This window comes from Danio rerio, chromosome 2 (assembly GCF_052040795.2).
Source record: "Danio rerio strain M-AB ecotype USA chromosome 2, GRCz13ab, whole genome shotgun sequence".
Taxonomy (NCBI): Eukaryota; Metazoa; Chordata; class Actinopteri; order Cypriniformes; family Danionidae; genus Danio; species Danio rerio.
The window spans coordinates 31,763,231-31,787,500 of record NC_141022.1 but is presented as its reverse complement, the minus strand read 5'-3'; the positions used below and the strand labels follow the sequence as shown (position 1 = coordinate 31,787,500).

The 24,270-nt window shown below is 36.2% G+C and overlaps 1 protein-coding gene and 1 long non-coding RNA gene across 4 annotated transcripts in view; one reads left to right on the top strand and one right to left on the bottom strand.

Moving 5' to 3' along the window:
- The window catches only part of LOC147846379 (uncharacterized), a 22,242-nt gene extending 12,344 nt beyond the window's left edge, over positions 1–9,898 (bottom strand). Inside the window, exons 1-2 of the long non-coding RNA XR_015478550.1 lie at positions 9,840–9,898; positions 8,631–8,819 (exon numbers count right to left, since the gene is read on the bottom strand). This is a non-coding gene — a long non-coding RNA (uncharacterized LOC147846379). The remainder of the gene's footprint in view (positions 1–8,630; positions 8,820–9,839) is intronic.
- Positions 9,899–10,125: 227 nt separating this feature from the next.
- The window catches only part of cdh6 (cadherin 6), a 51,388-nt gene continuing 37,243 nt past the window's right edge, over positions 10,126–24,270 (top strand). For 2 of the 3 annotated variants that reach the window (NM_001013520.2, NM_001441861.1), the window contains 1 exon segment: positions 10,126–10,198. The gene's annotated coding sequence lies outside the window, so the exon portion shown is untranslated. 3 annotated transcript variants of the gene reach the window in all.

Here is a 24,270-nt window from a genome sequence, read left to right as displayed (position 1 = left end):
ATGTTGCCACAGATTTTCAGCAGTTCCTAGTCTTGCGTATTGTAGGCCTGTCATTTTATTATAGGTACACAGTATTTCTGACTAATCCGCTCATTATGTTCTCTTCTGTCAAGACAAAACCTCCGTGGGTCATCACCCTTTGGCTCTTTTAAACAGTTTGAAAAAGCAGATTCTAAGGTACTTCAGAAAAAAAGAGGATTATGCCCATAGGCTTTGTAAACCACCAAACACCTGAAAAGGCCTTTAAACAGGCCATACTCTGGCTGAAGATTTTCTCATTTTTGCCTTGTTAATTTGGAGATGGATTTAAACATACCTCTTGGATTAATCGACTGAACAGTCTCTAAAGCTTTTAAAAATGCCAAGTGCTTAAGGGTAGTCTTCAGACAGCCGGAACCGCGCAAGTGTGAAAAGTGATTTTCCTGAGGGACGGAACGGAAATATCCTTATTTGCATTTAGAGAATGCATCAACTTTATGAAATGTTTAGCAACTGTGAAGCAGCGCTTGTGTTGATGTCACAGCACAATTTGGCTTTTAATAGGACCAGAGGCTTAAGCGCGGCATTACATCTTTCCTTCCTCTTGAAATTGTCACTCCGTAATCCCTTGGCAAAGAGTAATGCAGCTAGATTAGTGGGCCAGCCGAGATTTTGGAGCGATCGTCAGAAGGCCTACAATGAGATTGCTGGACCATCTTGCTCACAGCACAAGTCGATGTGTGTTTGTTCATTTGGAGTATGTGTTTTGATGCTATACTGTATGTGTGTGATCTTATGGTGGCTTTGAAATGTGTTGATGATTAGAGCACAAAACACTTGGGGATTTAATAACAGTGAACAGGCTCTGTCCATCTGGGACAGCGAGGAGGGGGGCTGATTAATCCGTAGCTCCGTGCTGTATGAGGGATATTAAGAATGGACAGTTGAAAAAGGACCTGTCTAAATCTACAATGAGAGAACCGTTTCTATTTCGCACGAAAAACAGCTTACAGCTGGAAATATGATTGATTTGATTGCCTCCCGCCCTTCAAATGGTAATTTCCTCAACCCACATGAGATGCCTTTTCAGAATATAAACAAGATTAGATTAGCTCAACACCTCAGCACAAAATCTCATTCAAAATACTAACGTAATCGCCTGTTAATTCGCTTTTCAACAGCTTTTATCACCTGTCAGCATCTTTATCAGAGTAAGACAGTCGAGAGGTAATTGATGCTAATGTTTAGTACAAATCAAATATATTATACAATCGACAGTGGGAAAATCATTTTGACTTTCATCACCACTGACTAGCCTGTTAGTCGTCATTGGAACTAATTTTAGCCTGTTTTGATTTCAATGTGATTTGAAAAATTATAGATAATGATTTTAACTGCTTTTTAAATAACAGGGTACGTTTTTAACCTGTTTCTCAACTTTAGAACTTGCTTACTTTGCATTGTAGCATCTGAACTGTTAAATATGCATGTGCAAATTAGGATTTTGTTTTCTGTTATTTTTTTAGGTTATTTATTATAACTGTATTATAACTCTATTATAATCAGTTTTTATATTTTCAAATTTGTTGTCATTTTAAATAAAATCCCAAAACATTTTTATTTATTTTAATTAATAATAATACCTAATTTTGCTTTGAAATCAGGGTAATTAAATTAAATAAATAAGCAATAAAACAAAACAGTAAAAGTAATAAAAGTAAAAAGGTGCCCTAGAATAAACATGTCAATATGCCTAGCATAGCTAAATAATAAGAGTTCAGTACATGGAAATTGCATGCCATTAGCCTCAAACACAGTTGTTTCCTCATTCTTATGTAAACCCCATCAGAGTAACAATCATGGAGTAAAAACCCACCCAGGCTCATTCTGAAAATGCAACGCTATATACATGGAGAGTGTCAAATATGTCCCAGGAGCTACAAATTTTTGCGATTTTGTTTTCCACCAAAGGCTGCCTTGTATGCTTTTTGAGATCTCAAATTTCTCTCTCAACTGCCATTCGTGTCTGCAGTTCTCGTGTAAATCCACCAGAGGCTACTGTCAACTGACTGACTGACTGAACAATCGACTGACCTACCCACTTCCCTTAACCCAACCGATAGTTTTAAAAAGCCCTCGTCTGATTTTTACCACATTTTTAGATTTTACCACATTTTCACCCTGTTATTTACTTGTTAATGTTTATGTTTTGGCCTCTGTTTTTGTCTTACACGCTATCTGAAACTGTTCTTCGCTGGACTCGAACCCTGTCATCGTGGTCAACTCCTCTCTGCATCTCAAGTCCACCAACATACATGGTAAGCTACTGGACAAACTGGTAATAGTGGGAAAGCTGTCCATATTGAGGTAAGCGGTCAGCAGCTAAGCATGAAAGGTTATGGCAACATAACGTACCGTAGCGTTCGTGTAAAAAACAAAAAGTAGCCAAACGTACTTCTGACTACATAAATGTACCGTATATGGGGCAACAATTTCAGAATGAGCCTATGTTGCAAAAATCAGGACAATTGGAATGAAACTGTGACGTTCCAAATGAGGTCATTAATAATTACATCACAAGCAGCTTGTATTTATGTGAGACTTTTCCTTTGAAAATTTGAGTGGTTTTAAGGAAGTTTAAAGGGGCAGTTATGAGAGTGTGAAGCAGGCAACCGTGCGTGATCATGTCAGAATGCAAAATGCGGAATATACAGTCACTTACTATCCTTCGATTTAGAACCTCATTTATCAGGAGTGACCAATGGTATATATAATATAAAAGTAGAGATTTTTATTTAATGCCACCCTGAAGAGGCATGAGATTATTTTACCTGTATATTTTCTTAGTATAGCATGTATATTGTGAAATGTGCTACAAATATTTGTGATGAGGCAACAGACACATGTGCACTTTACAAACACAAGTAAACTGCTTAGTATAAATGTTTATGCACACTTATGCGCTCTGTCATATCACTCAGCTCTCACTGTGATTTTTATAGTCATAGCTTATTAATATTCTCAACCCTTCCAAATATGGTCAAAACCAATAGTATAATTTTGCGGGCTAATTTCTAGGATCTGAAATGGATCTGTAAAAAGGTTTCTATATAATTTTTGTATATTGAACACCTTCTATTTAGTTTTCAATGCATTCTATGGCATCTTTATTACATTATACTTAATGCATTCATTCATCTATATTAATAAATTTTTAATTACTCCAAAGTTATTTTTTGTTGATTTTATTTAATAATGCCCAAGTACAAACTTGTACGTCCTTCTTGAACTCTTGAGCCCGTGTTTGTCTCTTTCGCTCTTGTTTCCCCATGACAGCAGCCTTATAAATGCAACATGACAAAGTCCATTGAGAAGCACGTCTAATAAATTTTTCCCCCTGCTGTAGTGATGTTGCCCTGGGTCCTGGGGATCTGCTCTCTTGCTGAGGGTGGAAATCACATTCGGCAGTGGCGGAGACGGGTCAAACCCCTGATTCTCCATGCTCAGCAAGAGCACTCGGGACTACTCTTTTAGGCCTCAATGACTCACATTCGGATCCTCAGGGAATAGATACTTTACAGCTCATCTCTTAACTCACCCGCCTTACAGGACATGCAAATAGGACGCCCTTGAAGTTTCAACATTCATTAAAAGAAATCCAGACATTTGCATTCGGAAACATAGAGATGCGAGACTCGGATGTGACAAGAAGTCATCACCATAATTATGAATGTTATACAAACTGCCGTTTGCTCCATGCACATGCTTTTTTTTTTTTTTTGAAATGTTGAAGGCATTGCATGACATATCTGGGCTGCTTATTATTTTGCATTGCGCCCATTGCTCCTTGACTCTGTCTTGGGTGGTATAAGGTATAAGCCTGAGCCAATATGCTGTTACTGATTTAAAGCGGATTATCGTTTGCTGTCCTAAGCCTCAGTGAAATCCTTTAAAATATTCATATTGGCAGACCTGGATTAGAAAACGAAACAACAGAACATTTTTTTATAGCTTTGTAGATTGGTTATATATATTTTTATTCGATGCATAAAAATACACTAGGTTTTCTTGCGAGCTTCCTTACAATCCCTTCATGATTATTTTTTGGTTTAATGAGTGATGGAGTGTGTGTTGTATTCATGCTAGATTAGATAGTGGTCAAAGCAACATAAACATATGCTGAGTAATTGGCGGGTAAAATAGAACATATGTGCTATCTGTTCGTCCTCCATCACCACATTTATACTCATTTTCACTTTGCAGCTATAATCTCTGATAATGGAAATGGCAAAAATGATGTTTTCTGTGTCTGTCTGGCAAACTGGAGTGCATAGAAAGCAGCTTATATCTTTGAATTTAAATTAATCATTTAAGAATATTTTTATATTTTATGATTGTTCACAGCAAGAAGGTCGCTGGTTTGAGTCCCAGCTGGTTCAGGTGGCATTTCTGTGTGGAGTTTGTATGTTCTCCCCAGTGGCGCCCCCAGAACATTTTCTTAGGGGTTGCACACACACACACACACACACACACACACAAAAGAATTTATTGTAATGTTATTTTTTTGTTATATTTTCAGTTATTTTTTTACATAACACAGTATATGCCATGTTTAAAATTATTGAAGATTAGGGAGTTAATTAATAAAACAAATGCAACTGTAACACAATAATAACTGTATACACGCACTCACTATACAGACCCTAATAATATTATTTATTCATATTCCTTTTTTAAGCCACAATATTATTAATACAGCTTCTTCTATTGATGTCCCTTAAGGTAAATAATAAATTGCCATTGCTGTCTATTGAAGGTGTGCGTGTGCTGTCAGTGACAATCGGGGAGGGGGAGGGGCAGTGATACAGCTACGTCAGTGGCACCAATCAATCAACAAAATTTTAGTGGCTGCTATTTATATATTTGTTTATTAAAATATTGTGAATTTACATAACTACATTTAAATTAATAATATCAACAGCAAAATCATATTGGGGTGGTGAGAGTTTACACAAAGGCGCTCCTGGTTCTCCCAGTGTTTGCGTGGGTTGCGTTCGGGTGCTCCGGTTTTCCCCACAGTCCAAAGACATGCGCTATAGGTAAATTGAATAAACTAAATTGGTCAAAGTTTTTATTTGACTGTGTATGGATGTTTTCCAGTACAGGGTTGCAGCTGGAAGGGCATTCGGTGTGTAACACATATGCTGGATAAGTTGCCGGTTCATTCTACTGTGGTGACCCCTGATTAAAAAAGGGACTAAGCCAAAAATGAATAAATGAATGAATGCAGTTGGCGGTTCCTTCCACTATGGCAACCCCTGATGAATAAAGGGACTAAGCTGAGAGAAAACCAATGAATGAATGATTGTTCATAGTAAAATAAAAACAAAATGCTGTAAATTTACTCTATATATACTATCTGAAGCCCACATGATCGAAACATGTAACCAACGACCAAAAACAAATACTATATAGGTCAATGGTTACAGGTTTGCAACATTTTTTTTAAATATCTTCTTTTGTGTTCAACAGAAGAAAGAAACTCAAATTGTTCTGTAACAAAGTGAAGGTTGATTAAAAGATGATAGAATTTTCAGTGAACTATACTTTAATGCAATAATCTCAAACTCAATTCCTGATGCTCTGCATCATTTATCTCCAACCACCTCCAACTCACGCCTGCTTAGTAGTCAGTCACAAGTAGTCTTGAACACCTTGATTAGTTGGATCAGCTGTGATTGATAAGGGTTTAAGCAAAACTATGCAGAGCTGCAAGCCCTACAGGAATCGAGTTTGAGACCTTGGGTCTAATGGAGTGAAAGAAACTGATCATCATTTTTATCATCAGCCTTATTTAACATTATTAATATTTGTAAACCACAACATTTGCAAATGCTCCTTGTGTATTAATTGCCTGTATATTGTGTTGTTTTTGTTTTAACTTTTAACAAGTTCATTTGCATTTCATGAATCATAATATCAGCTAAAAATATATTGTGCAAAAAAAAAAAAAAAAGAATGCTGCATTACACTTATTGTTTTGAGGTTCAAGAACCCTCTTTTGTTTGTGACCCATGCATTCATGACAATTTTTTTTTAATCAAAATAATGTACAGCTTTATCAGTATATGGCTGAATATATGCACTTTTCCATTTTTTATTTCCTTTTTTTCATATTTTTTACACATACTGTATGAGCACTTGTAGATTTATTCACGCTGACTTGAGCAAGACTTTCTGCATTGTCAGCAGTCAACTGGAATGTGCATCAGCCATGTCAAAGAATACATTTAGGTCATGTCAGGATTTCATCAGTTAGTATTCAGCTGCTGGGTGTGTGTATGTGTGTAAATGTGTGCCATTTTCAGAGTTCAACATCATGCCTGTAAGCCTACTCGTCACATTCCTGCAAACTCAAATTATTAAGTGTTTCTGGTCTCTCTATCTTTTTTTTTTTTTTTGTCAATTGTATTGTCAATTTTTGTATTTCCTCTGATGTTGTGAAATGTCTCAGCGTCTTGTGAGCAAACCAATAACAATTTCACATCATTCAAGGCTGCTCCTAAACGCGAGTCATAAATGTGCCTAAACAATAAGTTTATTTGGTCCTCCCACTAACAGGGCCACTAATGAGGCATCATCAGGCCTGAAGGAATTCCTATTGTGTTTGGGGAGTTGTTGGAGTCAACAGGAAGGGGGTTTGCTTTGTTAAAGTGTGACCAGGATTCATGGGGTGTCTGTCTGATGACTGAACATGGTATGTGGCTTTTGACTTTAGGGCTTGACATTTAAGGCATAGTTAACTGTTTTAGGTTATCACAACAGACCTTGTTCACAAGTTCTGTCTAATCCAAAGGCCTTGATCTACTAGTTCATCGGGCCCAGTCTGACAGTTTTGTACATACCCTTAAGTGTTAATTGTTAATAATTAAACAGCCTGTAAATCATTATTTTCTTTAACTTTCCTTATTTAAGCTGGATCTCTAGCTAATAGTCAATGGTCTTAAAACTATTGATCATCCATTGTTGTCTTAGACCACTTTTGAATATCATTATATCAATATATAAAATGATTTTGATTTATTTATTAGTACAATAATTACAGAAAAGGCTAAAATTATTGCTAAATTTTAAGTAGTAACCATAATAATTGTATTATTGTACAATTATAATTATTATGTATTTTATAAATTTTGATTTGATTATTTATTATTATTGTAATGCATTAACAATTAACAATTTACTTTAATAATAATAATAATAATAATAATTATTATTATTATTATTATTATTAATTTTATTATTATTATTATTATTATACTTGTAATTATAATAATAATAATAAATGAACTAATTAACAATACTGTCTAAATACAACCCAAAATCGGTGACATTGCCCTGTACCCTTAAAAAAACATATAAATAACAACAAACAAATGTAGCTAAATGTTTAAGTGGGCCAATATCCTTACAGATAATACATTTGTGATGTTAAACATTTGCTTTTTTTTCTTCAAAAATGTTAAACCCTGATATACTGAATAGTTTGGTTTTTGGAGTTTACTACTCCTTCCTTGACAGTGATGTGGTGGTAGAGGATAATTCAACTTGCTGTCCATAATGTAAGGCTCAAGTACTCAAGTTTCCCTCCCTGGGATAAATAATTTAATATTCAGTAGACATACTATAAAACAAAGGATGTCAGAGAACAATGGTTATGAGCCTTGCAACTGCTGTCAAGACTATATAAACATGTCCCTCCCAAACTTTCAGAACTCTTAAATTCAAGCAGTAATTAACTATTAAAAATAAATTAAATTAAATAATATTTCTGATGTGCCGCCTAACACATTTTCCTTTATTTTGGAGATCATATGTAGGCCCACACAGAATCTGAGCGCGCAGAATTTTTAGCCCACTGAGTCTATGTATTTACTTGTCTAAATGTGTGCAATTTATATTTATTCTGCTTTTAAATTCCTTTCACTAATATTCTTGTGATTTAATAATAGTACTATTAAATTGTTATGATTTATTTACAAAAGTTTTTAAAGTAATATTTTCTGTCTTTTAGAAAATATATTATATGAGAAACTTGCTTTGTTTACCAAATAACTGGATCTAATTGGATTTGCATTGTAAATATTAAATAAAAAGTAATTTTTTTTATGTTTATTAGTAAATAAATAGCTTTTAGCTATGATACTCCTAAAATCCTTTTGCTAAATCCTCTGATTTTTTTTACCAAATTCTCTGCAGAGATAGCAAAAATTGTCTGCAGATTCTGTCTGGTCCTAACCATATGTAACTGTACAGCTGCTTTTATAATCGGGTCATATCAGTAATTCTGTTATCACTCTTCAGAAAGTGTTAAAGCATCACAGAGCAAAAGAAGTCAGGCAGGGTCTTGAGGGGGTTTTGATTCTCAGCAGAAAAATATACAGACGGTAAAACTTCACAACGAAATGGCAGGCTTGATGCCCACAACATCTACATAGGGGTCAACAGATTTAAGACACCAAGTCAGAGTCTTTGAAACATGAACCAAAAAAGCTTTTCTCAATCTCACATCACAGGTTCAGGTTTCTGAATGTTTAAAGTGATAGTTCACCTCCTAAAAAAGACAGCAAACTGTCATATAGCAAACTCACCCTTATGTTGTTCCAGACCCTATACTGTATGACTGTCTTTGTTCAGCGGGACACAAAAGGAGATGTACGAATGACAGCCTCCAGTCACTATTCGCTTTCATTGTATGGAGGAAAAAAAAAGATGAAAGTGAACGATGACTAAGGCTGTCTGTCCCTAATATTCTGCCTAACTTGTCTGTTTGAGTTCCTCTGAAAAGAAAGTCATACAAGTTTAAAATAGCAGGCAAGTTTTTGAACTCAGACATTCAATTATATTGCATACATGGAATATTAAGTCAATATTGAATTAAATTGGGTGGATTCATGTGACAATAAGGGGGGTCAGTGATGTGCAAAAATCGAATTAATTTCATTAAACTATTAGAATTACTATATTTTATAACCTACAGAAGAAGAAAAAATGTGGGTAATAGTTATTTTAAAAACAACATGCAAATCAAAAAAGCCATGATTTTTATTTTTGAGCCTTTCGATTTTTTGCGACTTCTGGGCTGGTTACTTTATATTGAAGACAAAGCAATAGTGTCAGAAGCAGCAGAATGATTTTATGGCACCATGTTAAACTTTTTGACACCTTTAGGGCACTCACGTACATTACAAAATAAATACAGGCCACAGCTGAAAATGGAGGATGATCTCTCCAATTTTCTCCGAAATTAAATGAAAAATAGACTTGGGCCTATTGTGTGAGCCACTAGGGTTTATGTATTTATAACCACCTGAGAGGATACTGGGGGTCGCGAGTCACTGGCATTGTTTTTTGGGGGGATCGCGAGCTAAAACGTTTGGGAACCCCTGCTTTAAAGTATAATAATGAATGTAGCTACTGTAAAAAAAACAGTGGATTTTTAGTTTCCAGTGTAACAGTGATAATGTCTCTGATTAAGCACAAGAGTATTTTGTACGGACTGTCAATTTTTTTGTTCGTAATCTTTGATGTTTTTAAGCATAAGCATCACCATGTACAACAAGCTTCTACTAAGCAGTATTATTTACGTGTATTGTTGTTTTCCTATTCTTTCCTTCTTTTCCTATTGGACAAAATAAACAAAAAAATAAATAAATAAACATTTGATCCTCTTCAGTGCCACGTGAACTCAAAAAAGTATTTTTTAAACTTCATTATTATTTTTAAATCAGCCTCTTCCTCTGCCGCCAAAAATAGATTTATGACAAACTAAATCAAAGTGAAGAGTTAATAGTACTGACCCAAATCTCCGAACAGACGCGGCGATATCAACTAACGCAGGCTTAATTTTCAAACTACTTTCGCATCACTTAATGTTTATGATATGATCCCTCTGTCACCCGGTGACAGCCAATCAGCGGCTCTGTCGCTCAGACCGCACGAGATTTCGAAGAGAGAGGGTGAGAGAGAGAGAGAGAGAGAGAGAGAGAGAGAGAGAGAGAGAGAGAGAGAGAGAGAGAGAGAGATGATGCTGCGCGCTCAGGGGAGGAGAGAGAGAAAGAGAGAGAGAGAGACACGCAGTCTTCACAGTACAGTGTCTTCACAACGCTCAGCGGATACACATCGACTCCAGGACTACTCTTGACTCCTCAACATTGAGGTGAGTGCGGGAAATGATCTGGCTTCATTCTTGCGTTGAATTGAACATATCTGTTTGAACGTGCACGCGCTTCATTTGACCCCTAGACTGCGCTTATTTGCCAGAGACGGACTTTTGTGGATGTGCACGAGGATATAGGCTGTCACAATTGGCCGAGATACTTTTTGTTAAATGTTGGGCAACATAATTGTGTTTAGTAGCTACATATTTGTATGTGTTCATAATATTAACTAGGTTTGCGTGATAGTCCGCGCGCATGAGTTTTGTAAGGCTCGTTATAATATTGCTTGCGACAGTTTGGTTGTTAATATTCCGATGCAAAACGTTAATATCCTTTGTTAAAGAAAAGTTTGGGCTATTGTGGTTGTCTACCTGCATGTTCTACTGTTAAAATAATCTTTATTATATTTCTGCAGCCTTCATCTAACTTGTCTGAATAATAACTTTTTATTGATTATATTTATCCATTGCTGTTGTTGGTTTCAGACAGTTTGAATCACCGGCAAATAATTTAAAAGTGGTGAAAAGTGCAATGAATGTAGCCTATCCATTGCGGGTTGTGAAGTGACTGTTTTTTTTTTACAGAATTTATTGTTGCAATTAACATTTTTTTTGTCTTTCAGTTTTAAAGGGTTGACATTTTATGCTGTGTACTCCATGTCCATCTGTTGTGTGGAGAGGCAGAATAATGTCCTTAGTAATTTCAATTCCAAGGCCTCAGTTTTTATAGATTATAATAGAGAACAGTAGTTGAACTGTATTTTTCTAAAATTGTATTTTTTCTGCATGTCTGTGCAGCATGTATATTTTTTTTTTATCAGTACTTATATCAAAGCCCAAGACTGAGGTTTTGGTCTGCTCTGTTGTCCCAGAATTCCCCTTATTCAGTCAATTGTTAAAAAGAAAATCAAATATGTATAATATAAATAAGCTCATTGTGAAAGAAATGTGACTATTTAATTTTTAAAAAATCATGTTAGCGAATGAGATTTAAAATATATAGATATAGCCTTGAAAAATAATGAATACTAATTGCTAGATATCATTCTTTGCATATACAGTCTATATAATGCATTATTTAAAAAATCCTCATTCAAAAATCACAGATGACAAAAAAAGGAATGCACAAGTCATGGAAATTTAGTGATCAAAAGGTGTGGGAACATGTTCAGACCGTAGCTCTGTTTGAGTCCTTTCATGTTGGGCACCTGTAGATTTCTGGGTGGACTGATTAAAGTTGTTCTATATTATGTAAATTATTCATAAATTCCAGTACATCTCATTCTAATTTATTCTGAGGAAAAGTCACTAGCAAGCTTTTTTATTTAAATGTCTGAGATGGTATTTTAATTTGTCTGTGGTATTGTTTTGTTATATGAATACTAAAAGATATTAATATTTGTTCTTTCCAGTCCTCGCAGCGATGCAGTTTTTAATCCTACAATTTGCTGGATTTGACAGACTGTAATATATCTTAGTCTGATAAATACTGGTTAAACAATGTTTTCTTCAGTAGATACTGCATGGTTGCTTGTACTTTGCCTAGATTTTAGGCCATGATTCTTTTCCCTCATATATTCTGCTTTTTGATAATTCTTCTAATGTTAGGACAATTTTGATAAACGATGACAAAACTGATGGATGGCTTGATTTATTTAAGTCGATTTCGGTTAATAGCATACTGGAAGGCAAAATAAGCAAGTTTCAGTTCTTCTTTATGTGTTACATGTGGTTGTTTATGAATTCTGTACACTGAACCCTGATCCATCATTTTCTAACATTGATGCAAAACATGGGCCTTCCAAGAGATAATGGGAAACCAATGTGTCTACTGCATACAAAATGATAAAACGCAAACTTATCACTTGAATGTTAGTGTTTTTGTCAAAAAAATGCTTTAAAATCCATTTTCCAAAGTCTGCACTGATTGTAAAACCCATGCGACCTTTGACTTGCGTCAAAATTTCCTGACAACAAGCACATCACAACTGCGTGGGGAATAGCAGTGCATATTAGTTGTTTGTTGTTATTATCATGGGCATTTTAATTAAATCTCAGATGCTGTCTGGGAGTTTTTTTATTTAGTTGTTTAAACAAAATAAAAACATTTTAATGGCAATTGTCATTGTCATGTTACATTCAAACAAACCACTTTTTATAATAAGATGTTCCAGCACACAATAGACTTGCTTTTTTTAATCAAATGTTTTGCACTTTGACTTAATCGTCTTAATAGTTTGAGAGTTCTCTCAGAGTGTGCGGATACCTGCATGCAAATGTTTCAGTAGGCTCTGTATGATAATTAGATCAGAGCTATCTGTCACCTGACACGACAATGGCCCTGCAAAAAGCTGTGTTTGCTCACAGGAGATGAAGCAGGATAACATTGATTAGCACATGCACGTGATTAATTTGACTCCAGAGTGACTGGTGAATTTCCATCATGCTTCTACAGTACCTCAATAATGGAACACCTCGCTGCAAATGTAGGTGCTTCAAACAAAACATTCACAAAAAGTGCAACTATAGTTTAAGCCTATTTCCCAAGAAATGGGCAATTTGCTGTTCTGATGTGCAGAACACTTCCAAAATCAATAGAACAGTGTTTATCTACACCCGCTTTAGTCCAATACGAGGCCATTGATTTTCTTTACCAATTCATCGTCCGCTATCTGTTTTCGGTTTCCTGGCTTGTTCGTGTTTCATTCTTGTTGTTTGCTAATTCGTACGGATGGGAATGAAGCAGGTGAACAGCGTCTCGAGTGAATCTTTAAATGGGCCCACAAAGGAAAATGTGCTCAGTTTCCTGCCTAAGATAATACGTTTACGTCTCGCAGCAGGGCGTTGTTATTTTCTTTTCATCTGCACATTCCTATAGGAAACAGCATCGGCGTATGAAAGCCCTGGACATCCTCCATAGCATTACTCCTCACATCAGTCAGTGTGTAAGATGACAGGGCAGATCACAGAGAGTGCGAGTTGGGGGGAATTTGGAGGGAAAAATAGCATTGATGATGAAAAACAAACTTGAAACGGAATTCGCTATGCACAATGAATATTTCTGCCATTCAGGCTGGTGCTTTAGAATAAATAAGGATCGCTTGCTGTCTTTGTGCTGAGTGCAGTGTGAAAAAAAAGAATGCTGATGACAGAGACACCATGCTGGCGGTCCTGCCTGGCCTGCGTTTATGTAAGATGATTTATTTAGTCAGCACATGACTGCTCTGGATGTGACCTGTGACTTTCCTCGTCTTAATCACAGTGACCCTGCTGAATTAGGTTGAATTTAGCTGTACTCAGAATCTACAGAGAGTTTAATGGGTGTGGCACTTTATGAAGCAAACATTTACAATGCTTATATATCTTTCTAATCATCAACAATAAGAGAAATATAGCTCGTGCAAATTAATTCTGTTCATTTACTTGCCCTCAGGCCATTCATGATGAATTCGAACATAAATAATTATAATTAGCTGAAATCGTTGACCTTGATGATTCATTAAATGTACGTCAGCGCCTACCAAAACTTGCAGAGTCGAACAGACATATATGTGAACCTGGACCACAAAGCCAACTTTATGTTGCTCTGGTATGCTAATACATAATATGTGTCGAAATTAAGGATTTTATTTTGTACTAATTAACAAAAATCATTAGAATATTAAGGAAAGGTCATCTTTCATGAGGTTATTTTGTAACTGCCCTACTTTAAATATATCAAAACTCAATTACTGATCAGAAATATGCATTGCTAAGAAATTAATTTAGCCAATTTTCTCAGTATTTAGATTTTTTAATTCAAATAGTTGTATCTCAGCCTAAATTGGTTCTATCCTACCAAAGCATTAGAAAGCTTAGTTGTGTATAAATCTCAATTTCAAAAACACGTATGACTGCTTGTGTGGTCCAGGGTCACATAAACTGTACAGCAAACTACTGTAAATTCAACCCAGGCTCATTCTGATTACATACCCCTGTATACATTTCTGGAGAAAGCAAAATAGGTCCCAAGAGCTATGTTTATTCAAAGTTTTTGTTTTCGCAAATTCATCAGAGGTTGCAGTGTACACTTTTTCAGATCTCAATTTTTTTCTCTTATGTGCCTTTCGTGCGTGCTGTTCTCATGTAAATCCATTAGAGGCCACTGTCGACTGACTGACTGACTGACTGACCAACCAATGAACCCACCTTACCCCTTCCCTAAACTCAACCGAATTGTTTTCGAAAGCAATCCAGAAAAAGAAAAGCCCTTACGGCAGCCTAATTTTTACTACGTTTTTAGATTTTTCCACACTCTAACCCTGTTTTTTACTTGTTTATTTAATTTTTTGGCTTTTGTTTTATTTTTTCTTACCTACTTTTTGGAATCGCTTTATGAACTCGAACCCTGTTATCACGATCAACTCTGTGTCTCAAGGCTGCCAACGAATGTGTCAAGCTACCAGACAAACTGGTAACAGCAGAAAAGCCATCCATACAGAAGTAAGCGGTCAGCTGGTAAGTGAGAAAAGGAACGGCATCTTACCGCCCAGTAGCATTTACGTACGCACATACGTAACTCTGGCTGCATAATTCTGAATCTCCAAAAATGTATATAGGGTTACGTTTTCAAAATGAGCCTATTTTGTGTAATTCAGTACCTATTGCAGTTAATGATATATGAAGTGTTACTTAGGTGTTACGAAGCGAAACATTTCTGTGCATGAAACTGAAATACTACATTTTTACATTTAAAGCGATGTTTCACCCATTTACTTAATCTCACATAGTTACAAAATTTTTTTTTTGTTTTGTTTTTTGTATTTTTCTGTTGAACACAAAAGAAGATATTTAACTCTCTATTAATAGGGTTGTAAATACTGTTCATTTTCTGACACACAGTAATCTGTCATTGCTTAAACCTCAATACATCATCAGCCATGAGTATTAATTTTGTATATGTTTTTGACATATTGGCTCGGATTGCCAGTACGTTTCAAGAAGCTCCAAGAACCACAGCTAAAAACATCTTTAATGTTCTACTGTAGAAAAGTCACCTACATTTTTGGGTGGCCTGAGGGTGATTAAATTAACAGTTAATTTAAATTTCTGGATGAACTATCCCTTTTAAGATTTCAATATGAAGGCTTTGATTAGAAACATGCCTATTACCACTGAAACACACCAAAGGCTCTATTTTTGGAAATCGTCCTCTAAGTTTTGGCTTGTGTTTGAAGTGACTTTTCATTCATGTCTGCAGTCACTTGCTCAGCTCGGCTGTCTCTACTGATGTGATTTGCTCTGGCTGGTACATGTCGAAGCAGAGTTTCTCCACCTACTGTATCTCGTCAAGCCGTTCCATCACTTTTTATATCTATAAGACATCTCTAACTGTCTCCAGATGTCCACCATGTTGCTCTAGAAGGGAACAAGTCCCATGTGGATGGAAATTTGTGTGCGGCTAATTATCTAGTGGCTTGTGTTTGAAATACAGCCCATTGAGCGCTACACAGCTCTCTGTGTATTGATGTATCTCCTTCAGCATAGCCTCTTGTAATACAGTCTAGATTTGCATAACTGAGGAGCTTCCTCCCTTTGGAAGTTGAAGTTGTGTCCACAATATGTGGCGGTACCTAATTACTCACCAGAGCTGAGTTGTCAAAAATTGGCTATCTGCGCGGCCAGCATCAAATCACGTAGTCCACTTTCAGGCACAATAATAGGCCTAATGTCATTAATGTTCCTCTCAGTTGTCATGGTTCCTCCAATTGATTGCTTTCTCTTATTACGTACAAGTCAGTCCAAAATGAGGCAAAATGTGCTACAGCTCTCCAATTTTCAAACCCGCCCTGGACGTGTGTGATATGAATTACACCAGCGCCGAAAATGTCCATTCTGTTGAGGAATCACAGTTGTCTCGGAGCTAGATTGGTCAGACAATCTAGCCTGGATATTTTCCGCTGTTGACATCTCGCACTGAAACTGCGATACTGATATATTTACCCTTGGAAAAACAAACTATCACACAAGCAGCACGGCCCAAAAGCAAATAGTTATTACCTGGAAGACGACACAGTCAGAATGTGGTCACAGAAAGGGCACAAGCCCCAAGAGCAAGGTGTAAGAAATACAAACTCCACATGGATTACTGTATTGATGATGTTTTTTTTTTTTTTTTCTTATGGCAAATGAGGAATTGGCTGTTAGGGAAAGAATAAAAAAAATATTTTATGTGAGAAGGTGATGCATCTTGAAGATTATTTTTATGAAACTTTTTGTTTTATTTGATCAATTTATCATTGACGTTATCTTCATCTAACATTTAGTTTTTACTTTGTTAATCATTTATTATTATTACATATATATTATTTATTATTAAGTAGTATTAAAATATATTAAATCTGGTAACATTGAGCTGTCTGAAGTAACAATCAATGGACAGCTCTTTATTAGCTGAAGTAATGAAGAGTAATACATATTGCATTAAAATACATGCTGATGTTTATTAATAAATATGAATTAATCATTGGAATTAAAGATTTTCCAAAATATCAGTAAGTGTATATACGTTTTTCCATTCATTACTCACTTCCATTCATAATTCACTCAAAGTTAATAAACCATTAAATGTAATCTTTTTCTTTTTCACATATAAAATATTCATAAATTTACTTGTAGCAGATTTTAGTTTAGATAAACTTCCGTAGTATTTTAATATCACCAGTAGTGGAAAGAGTACTGAAGAATCTTAATCAAGTAAAAGTACCATTACTTACCCAAAAATGTAGCGCAAGTAGAGTAAAAGTATCTGATGTGAATATTACTCAAAGTTTGAGTATAAAGTAGTGCTTTTGAATGTACTCAAGAGTTGTGAGTAGTGAGTATTGCTCTGTGAAAGTCTAATGCGTTTAGATGCAATTTCTGTGTGTGTGTGAAAAGGTAACATTCTGTAGTGCATTTAGTGATTGTTTAAAGCCATTCAGACATCATTCATCTATCATCCAGTTTAAACAGTCTCTGGGCCATTGCGTCTGATGATTTTGGATATCGTCTAGGACACTGTTAATGCATTCAAATGGTTAGCTGCATTTACATAGCGGCCATGTCTTGAGATTGTTCAGTATGATGAAATGTAGTTTTCATATGTCATTTGATTGGACAGGAATCATAGGACTAATTGTTCTACTTTAGCCAATCCCATAGACAAGAAAAATACAGTAGTGACTGCAGGTTGAAGGAAAATAATGGAGAAAAAATACCAATACTGCACAAAAATGTACTCAATGGAGAGTAACACATTTTTAAAACTACTTGGCAAATCACAAATCCTGAGAAAAACTACCCAATTAAAATAGGTTGAGTATTTGTAATTTGTTACTTTACACTATTGAATATCACCCATTTGTTGCTTAGCGCCTTTACCATAAAATCAAATAAATGAATAATAAAGTAAACAAATAAGATAAAAATGACTTAAATCCGGGGTGACAAATCCAGTTCTGTCAGAGCTTTTCTGATCAACATCCAGGGAAAGAAAATACAAAAAGAAAAGTCTGTTTTTTAATCAACATTCTTTAACCTTTGTTCGCTGCTTGCCTTCGGCATACAGTATACGGTGGCTTTTAATTCAAAGAATTTTCTGCTTGCCTCAATGGACTTATTTATTTGTGGTCACAGAGCGCTGGTATTGTTAATGTCAATAAATGTCATTATCGATTATTTTCGTTAATATATGTTCTTTTTCCCCTTCCTTGACGTGCGAGGGCCTGAACTATAATATCAACAAAGATGCAGAATCAAATGTCAGCGTATTCTGTGATTGCAATCAAGATGACATGGCGTGACCTTTTGAAATGGAAGCATTGTTACCGTGATTGTAAAAATCCTGTCTTTAAGGCGTCTTCAACAAAGCAAGGGTTAGAGGCAAAACAACAACAACACAATGAATTACGACCCAGTCAGGAACTGTTCCATTTAGATACCTTCATGTAAATCCCGGCCGTAAATTGAAATGCTGTCTGGGGGTTAAACAACACAACTCTCCTGTGTTTACCAAGGTAAAGGTGCCACACTTATGAGATATTGTGAGTCTGAGGATGAGTTAATGTCATTGTCAGGCTGTAAAAGGCCCTTCAGGGTAGAACACGCAATAAATATCAACTATGATCCGAGAAACAGTCTCTTCGACTTTGACAGCCTCTGCGAACTCTATTAGCGCAGTGTTTGTGATTTGCGTATTTGTCAGTCGTGGAAGTGACAAGTAAACAAGCACGCACGTAAACGTGCACGCACAAAAGCATCCAGACGCGGAGACATTTGCATTGCAATGGGAGCTGCATTCCAGGGCTGAATCACAATGCTGAAGGGAGGCTGCTGTCTCGTAGGCTCCCGCCGAGCTCTTTAAACAGGCCGTAAAAAACTGCGGTTCCCACAGCTTCTCCTCTGCCTCATGAGGGGGACCCTAAACAAACACCCCACAATGCTGTTACGGGATTACAGGGGAAGCTTTCCAGCTTCACTGTAAACGCCAGGGCCACACTGACACAAAGGTTAACAGGTGTTTTGTGCTATCTATTTGAACAGTCGCACCAAATTGACAAAGGAAGGGCAAGCTGCAGTCTATCACGCGACGCTCTCATGAGCAAATGAATGCTGTGCGGCTAAATAGAGATTTGAGGTGCATTTGATTTTAGCAGGTTTGCCTAAATTGCTTTAATTCACCACACAGTACGGTCTGCTCTAGGCAATTTGTGTGGTGAAAAAAAAAAGAAAACACACGCTTTCACCATCATTATGGGCAACCAGGAAAAGCAGATTCTAAGTCAGTGGCACAACATTGCTTCCAGATCACATTATGGCTTCTCTCGTTACGTAATTAAGAGGACCCATCTGGTACGGGCAGCGCTCCCTGACACTAATTGTGTTGGTGTGCACATGGCCGTCCCATTGAGCAAAAAAAGACCTCCAACATTTGAATCCATTATCTCCTACTGTTCAGATTAAGGAGCACATGTTGGTGGGGAGATTATGGTGGAGGGTCGGTGGGCGCTCGTGTCTTGTCGGGTCATGGCTTGAGGATTAGGTCTACGGTTTGGTTAAGCACTTCCAGCAATCTAGTCACATGCTGAGAATATGTTACAATGTGCTGTGTGTTAACAAGTCACTCCTTTTGTATACGTGTGTGTTTGGATAATCGGTTTTGACTGATGCACTGTACATGTTTTTTCATTCTTTTTTTTTACTTAATCAGTAAATTCTCTAACAAAGGGTCTATTTAGCAAGTCACAGCAGTTGGCAATGCAGCTTAATGTGTGATTTGGATAAATTATCAGCTTTTTAAAAAAAGAAAAGCTATTTATTCTGAAAAAGAGAAAATAAAAATTAAATATCATTAGTGATATGACTTCATATGTTACCAAAACTACTAGAGATTTTATTACTAATATTACACAATATTGATGTGATACTATAATACTACCATACTAATAATAATAATAAGAAGAAACATATGATTTATTATTATTGTTATTATCATTATTACATATTATTAATATGCAATGTATTTTAAATATAATAATAATAATAATAATAATAATAATAATAATAATAATAATAATAATAATAATAGTTACACCGAAAATATATTTTATTATAAATAAAATGAAAAAATAAAGCATGGGTAGAGATTATTATTATTATTATTTTAGATTATTAATATGCAATGTATTTTAAATATGATAATAATACAAATATATTAGTTACACTGAAAATAGCAATAATACAGATTATTATTATGATTAATAATATTAATCATATTATTATTATTCAGCAATAATACAGATTATTATTATTATTAATAAAAAAAAATAATAATAAAGGGCCATAAACCCCCTCTTTTGGTTCAAGTCTACCTCAGAATTACAAAAAAAAATGCTACATGATGGGCTTGGAGTGCTGCAGGCTGAGGGAGGAGTGGGCGTGGCCGGCATACTAGGGGAAAAAGAGGTGAGCGAATAACTGCTGTCAGTTGGCTCTCAAAATGAGACAAACTGAGTAGAAGCATGATTTTTTTTACTAAGTTAAACTGCAAAGAAATAAACAGTAAATTAATGCCCTGATACATATGTTATTCTTAATTTCATATACACATAACCACAATTTGTTATATCATTATAAAGGTAACCATGTAAACACTATAAATGAGAAGGACTTCTCTCCTCCTAAACCCCCGGGTCTGAAAGCAGACAATGTGGATACCAATGCAGCAGGTCTCTTGACCTGTCTATTTTTATCATTAGCCCTGCCAGTAATTCAGAGAATTTTAAACGTGTGTACACAGCAGCACAGACATAGGTGACAGGTCTGAATGGTAACGAACTCAACTGATAAAAGACAAAGTCCGCCATCCTTTAATTCTCGTTCAGCTCTCCTGACAAAAATGCTTGCTGCAAACCAACAGCTTTGCTGTATCGGCCCTTAAAGCATCGCCTGGAAAAACATGCAACAAACCCTGTGAGCCATGGAAACAAACACATACCATTACAACCCTTCATGAGGGGCTAAAGCACGTGTGTGCAGTCATAAATAATTAAGAAGGAGGGTCTTAATAACTCATAACTCTGCTACGAATAATAATGAAAAAAACAATGCATTACCACTCCACTAGCAGATTCATGATACATTACCGATTTAGATCCCGCCCCCAAAATTGTTTTAAACCTGGAAGATGTAATTAGCTGACAAAAGCTCAAAATAATCCAGTTTTCCCCATAATTAAAGCTGACAGATACAACCTTGTATTAACGGATGCTCAAAAGTACTCCAGGGTGTCTTGAACCTTTAATAATAATAATAATAAATAAAAATAATAAATGCATATAAAAATGGCAAAAATGAAAAATGAAATTTTATTTTTGACTCTCTGTCATCGGATACTTCTATAAGCATTAACCAATCATTCAGTTTTGATTATCTGGGGCTTTTAGTTGAAAAAACAGTCCACTATTTACCTCCTGCTCATTGATTTATTTCACATCTTAGCCTATTTTGCCATCAGGTAAACGAGTTGCTGCATTTAAACCTCGAGTGATGTGTATAAATAGCTTTGGCAAATGTAGGGTAGGTCAGATATGGGAAAAAACGTGTGTCTAAAATGAATAAATCAATCATCGCTTACAGCCGAGCTTGAGTGTTGCAGGATAAGTGATACCTTAGCATTCGAAAACCCAGCTGTCTAGACAGCCCTTTTCCCCCCAAACAGACAAATCGATATATATTGATTACCCACTATGCCCTGGGGAATGACACGGATACGCTGCTTGGCAGGCAAGTGCACTGAACGGACCGAAGAGGAGCTCGAATGTGTTTAAGTGTGCCACCCTGACTGAATTTGTGTTCACCTGATCTCGACTTTACCTCTCATGCACTGTTGCTCGGTGCTAGCAAGAGAACCGCAATCAAACATGGCACATGTCTCCTACCATTTGCTCGAGCAAGATGAGTACTAGCTGGAGAGTTTTCTTCTTAGCGGGGAAAAAAAAAAGAAATAAATAGAAAACACTAAGATGTGATGTAGCCAGAAGCTACATGGGAGTTTCTTCTGCGGACACCGGATATAAATAAATAAAGGAAGAAATGAACATACACAACGTTAGATTTGCACATCTCAAATATTTCATGAGATGCGATATATCATGTACCTTCGCCATGCAAACAAGAGTGACCTATTTAAGAGCCATGGCGTCTAGTCTTTTTAGTTAATGGGTGGTGGTCCGGTGCCTTATTCATTTTAATAGAGAGCCCGGAGACAGTGTGTGGCATTAGCCAGCTCTGTTTCTCTCTGCTCTGCTGGTCTGTGTTCCTGCAGCAAGACTTGTTACCTGTCGCCTCCCTCCTCGCTGCCCGTGGCTGACATTCTCCTTCTCTCACTCCTAATTGCCCCTGTGGGACTTATCAGGGCTGCTGTGGCTGTCTGCAGTGTGGCGGAGCTTTCAGCGAGGGGCCGCGTTTGGGGCCCCGCCTCTCTCTCTCTCTCTCTCTATGTCGTCTGAGCGAGCGACTGACTCCCTGCGTCCTCCACAGGTGTCGCCGGTCTTCCTCTGCCTCCTTCACCTGTCAGCCTCCGCCTCGCTGGCACTCCCAAAGGGCTGCTTTAAGGGGACTGTGTCTTTGAAAGAAAAATAAAAACAAAAAAAGGGAAAAAAATGGGACATCTGATGTCTCAAGGTCAGACTGCATGGTAAATTGGCTGATTTGAAAATAACAACGGATAACGTTCAGACAGACGCGAAGTGAGGTGCCATCGAGGTTAATTTGTTTTGTCTGTGTTTCTGGATGGCAGACAACTGTGGCGCTGTTTGTGGCAGGTACCCCGGTGAGTTAATTACTTTATCGTTGCATTAATTGAAACATGAAAAATGTAAACATGCTAGTGTAACAGAGGAGGTTTAAAGGTGAGCTGTGTAATTTATTCCATGTCAGTTGATTTTGCTGGAAATTGTGAAGTTACGCTGCGGCACTATCAAAACAAAGCCACAACTGCTTGATGCTGTATAGTAACTATGAATAAACCAGTGGGAGAGTTTGGGGGCAGGACTGTGTGTGTTGTGACCAATCACTGACAGTGAGAGTGTTCATTTGGTAGTTGGGTTTGGTAGTGCACGTGACACTAAAATTACTTGACATCCATTTTAATGGATGTAAACAAAACGGCTTTACATTTTTAATTTCTATAGCTTCCGAGAGTCCAGAAAGAGCCAAATATTGATGAATAATTTTATGATAGCTGTAAGTTATGATTGAAACATAAACTTATAATTGAATTGCCTCATGTTAAAGTTATGAAATAGGTTGACAACTAGCAGGAAATTTTTATTGGGCTAATGACATGACCACATTGAAATGGTCTATAACGTACTGTATGTTGTTTTTCCCCATCTGAACACGTTATGATTATATGAGGAGAATATACAACATTTCTTGTGTTATCACATAACATTTCTTTTACAAATAAAGTACTTGATTAAAGATTGTTAGGATCCAAAATTGTGTAAACCAAAACGTTTTCATTTATTATAATTTATTTTAATATTTAATTATCATACACTACAGGTCAGTGGGGTTTTTAAATGTTTAAAAAATAAGCTTCTCCTGCTCACCAAAGCTGCAATTATTTCATCAAAAATATAGCACAAAATGTAAAATTGTGTAATGTTATTGCACTATAAAATAACATAATAGTTTATAACTGAATTTAATAATTTATTCCAATGATTTTAAAGAGGATTTTTCAGCTTCAGTACTCCAGTCTTCAGTCACATGATCCTTCAGAAACCACTCTAATAATAATTATAATTATTGTTATTATTATTAATGTTATTATTATTAATGGTAATAGTAATAAATGCAAGAATGACTGGAGTAATATTTTAATTTAAACTACATACAATAAGATAAATGTTATTTAAAATTGTAATAACTATTTCACAATTTAACATTTTCTTTATAATAAATAAATGCCGCCTTGATAAACGGAATAATTTTATTCTGATCCAAAACTTTTGACCGATAGTGTTTGTGTTTGTGTGTGTATATAAATATATATAAACAGTTAAGAGGACGGTGGCGCCGTGGGTAGCATGTTCGCCTAATTGCAAGAAGGTCGCTGGTTCGAGCCTTGGCTAGGTCAGTTGGCATTTCTGTCTGAAGTTTGCATGTTCAACCCGTGTTCATGTGGGTTTCCTCCGGGTTCTACGGTTTCCCCCACAAGTCCAAAGACATGTGGTATAGGTGAATTGGATAAGCTAAATTGTCTGTATAGTGTATGTGTGTGAATGGGTGTGTATGGATGTTTCCCAGTAACGGGTTGCAGCAGGAAGGGCATCAGTTGCGTAAAACATATGCTGGATAAGTTGGTGGTTCATTCCGCTGTGGCGACCCCAGATTCATAAAGGGACTAAGCCGACAAGAAAATGAATGAATGAATGAACTTCTATACAGCTTAAAGTGACATTTAATGGCTTAACTTGGTTAATTAGAGTAACTAGGCAGGTAAGGTTAATTTGGCAAGTTATTGTATAACGATGGTTTGTTCT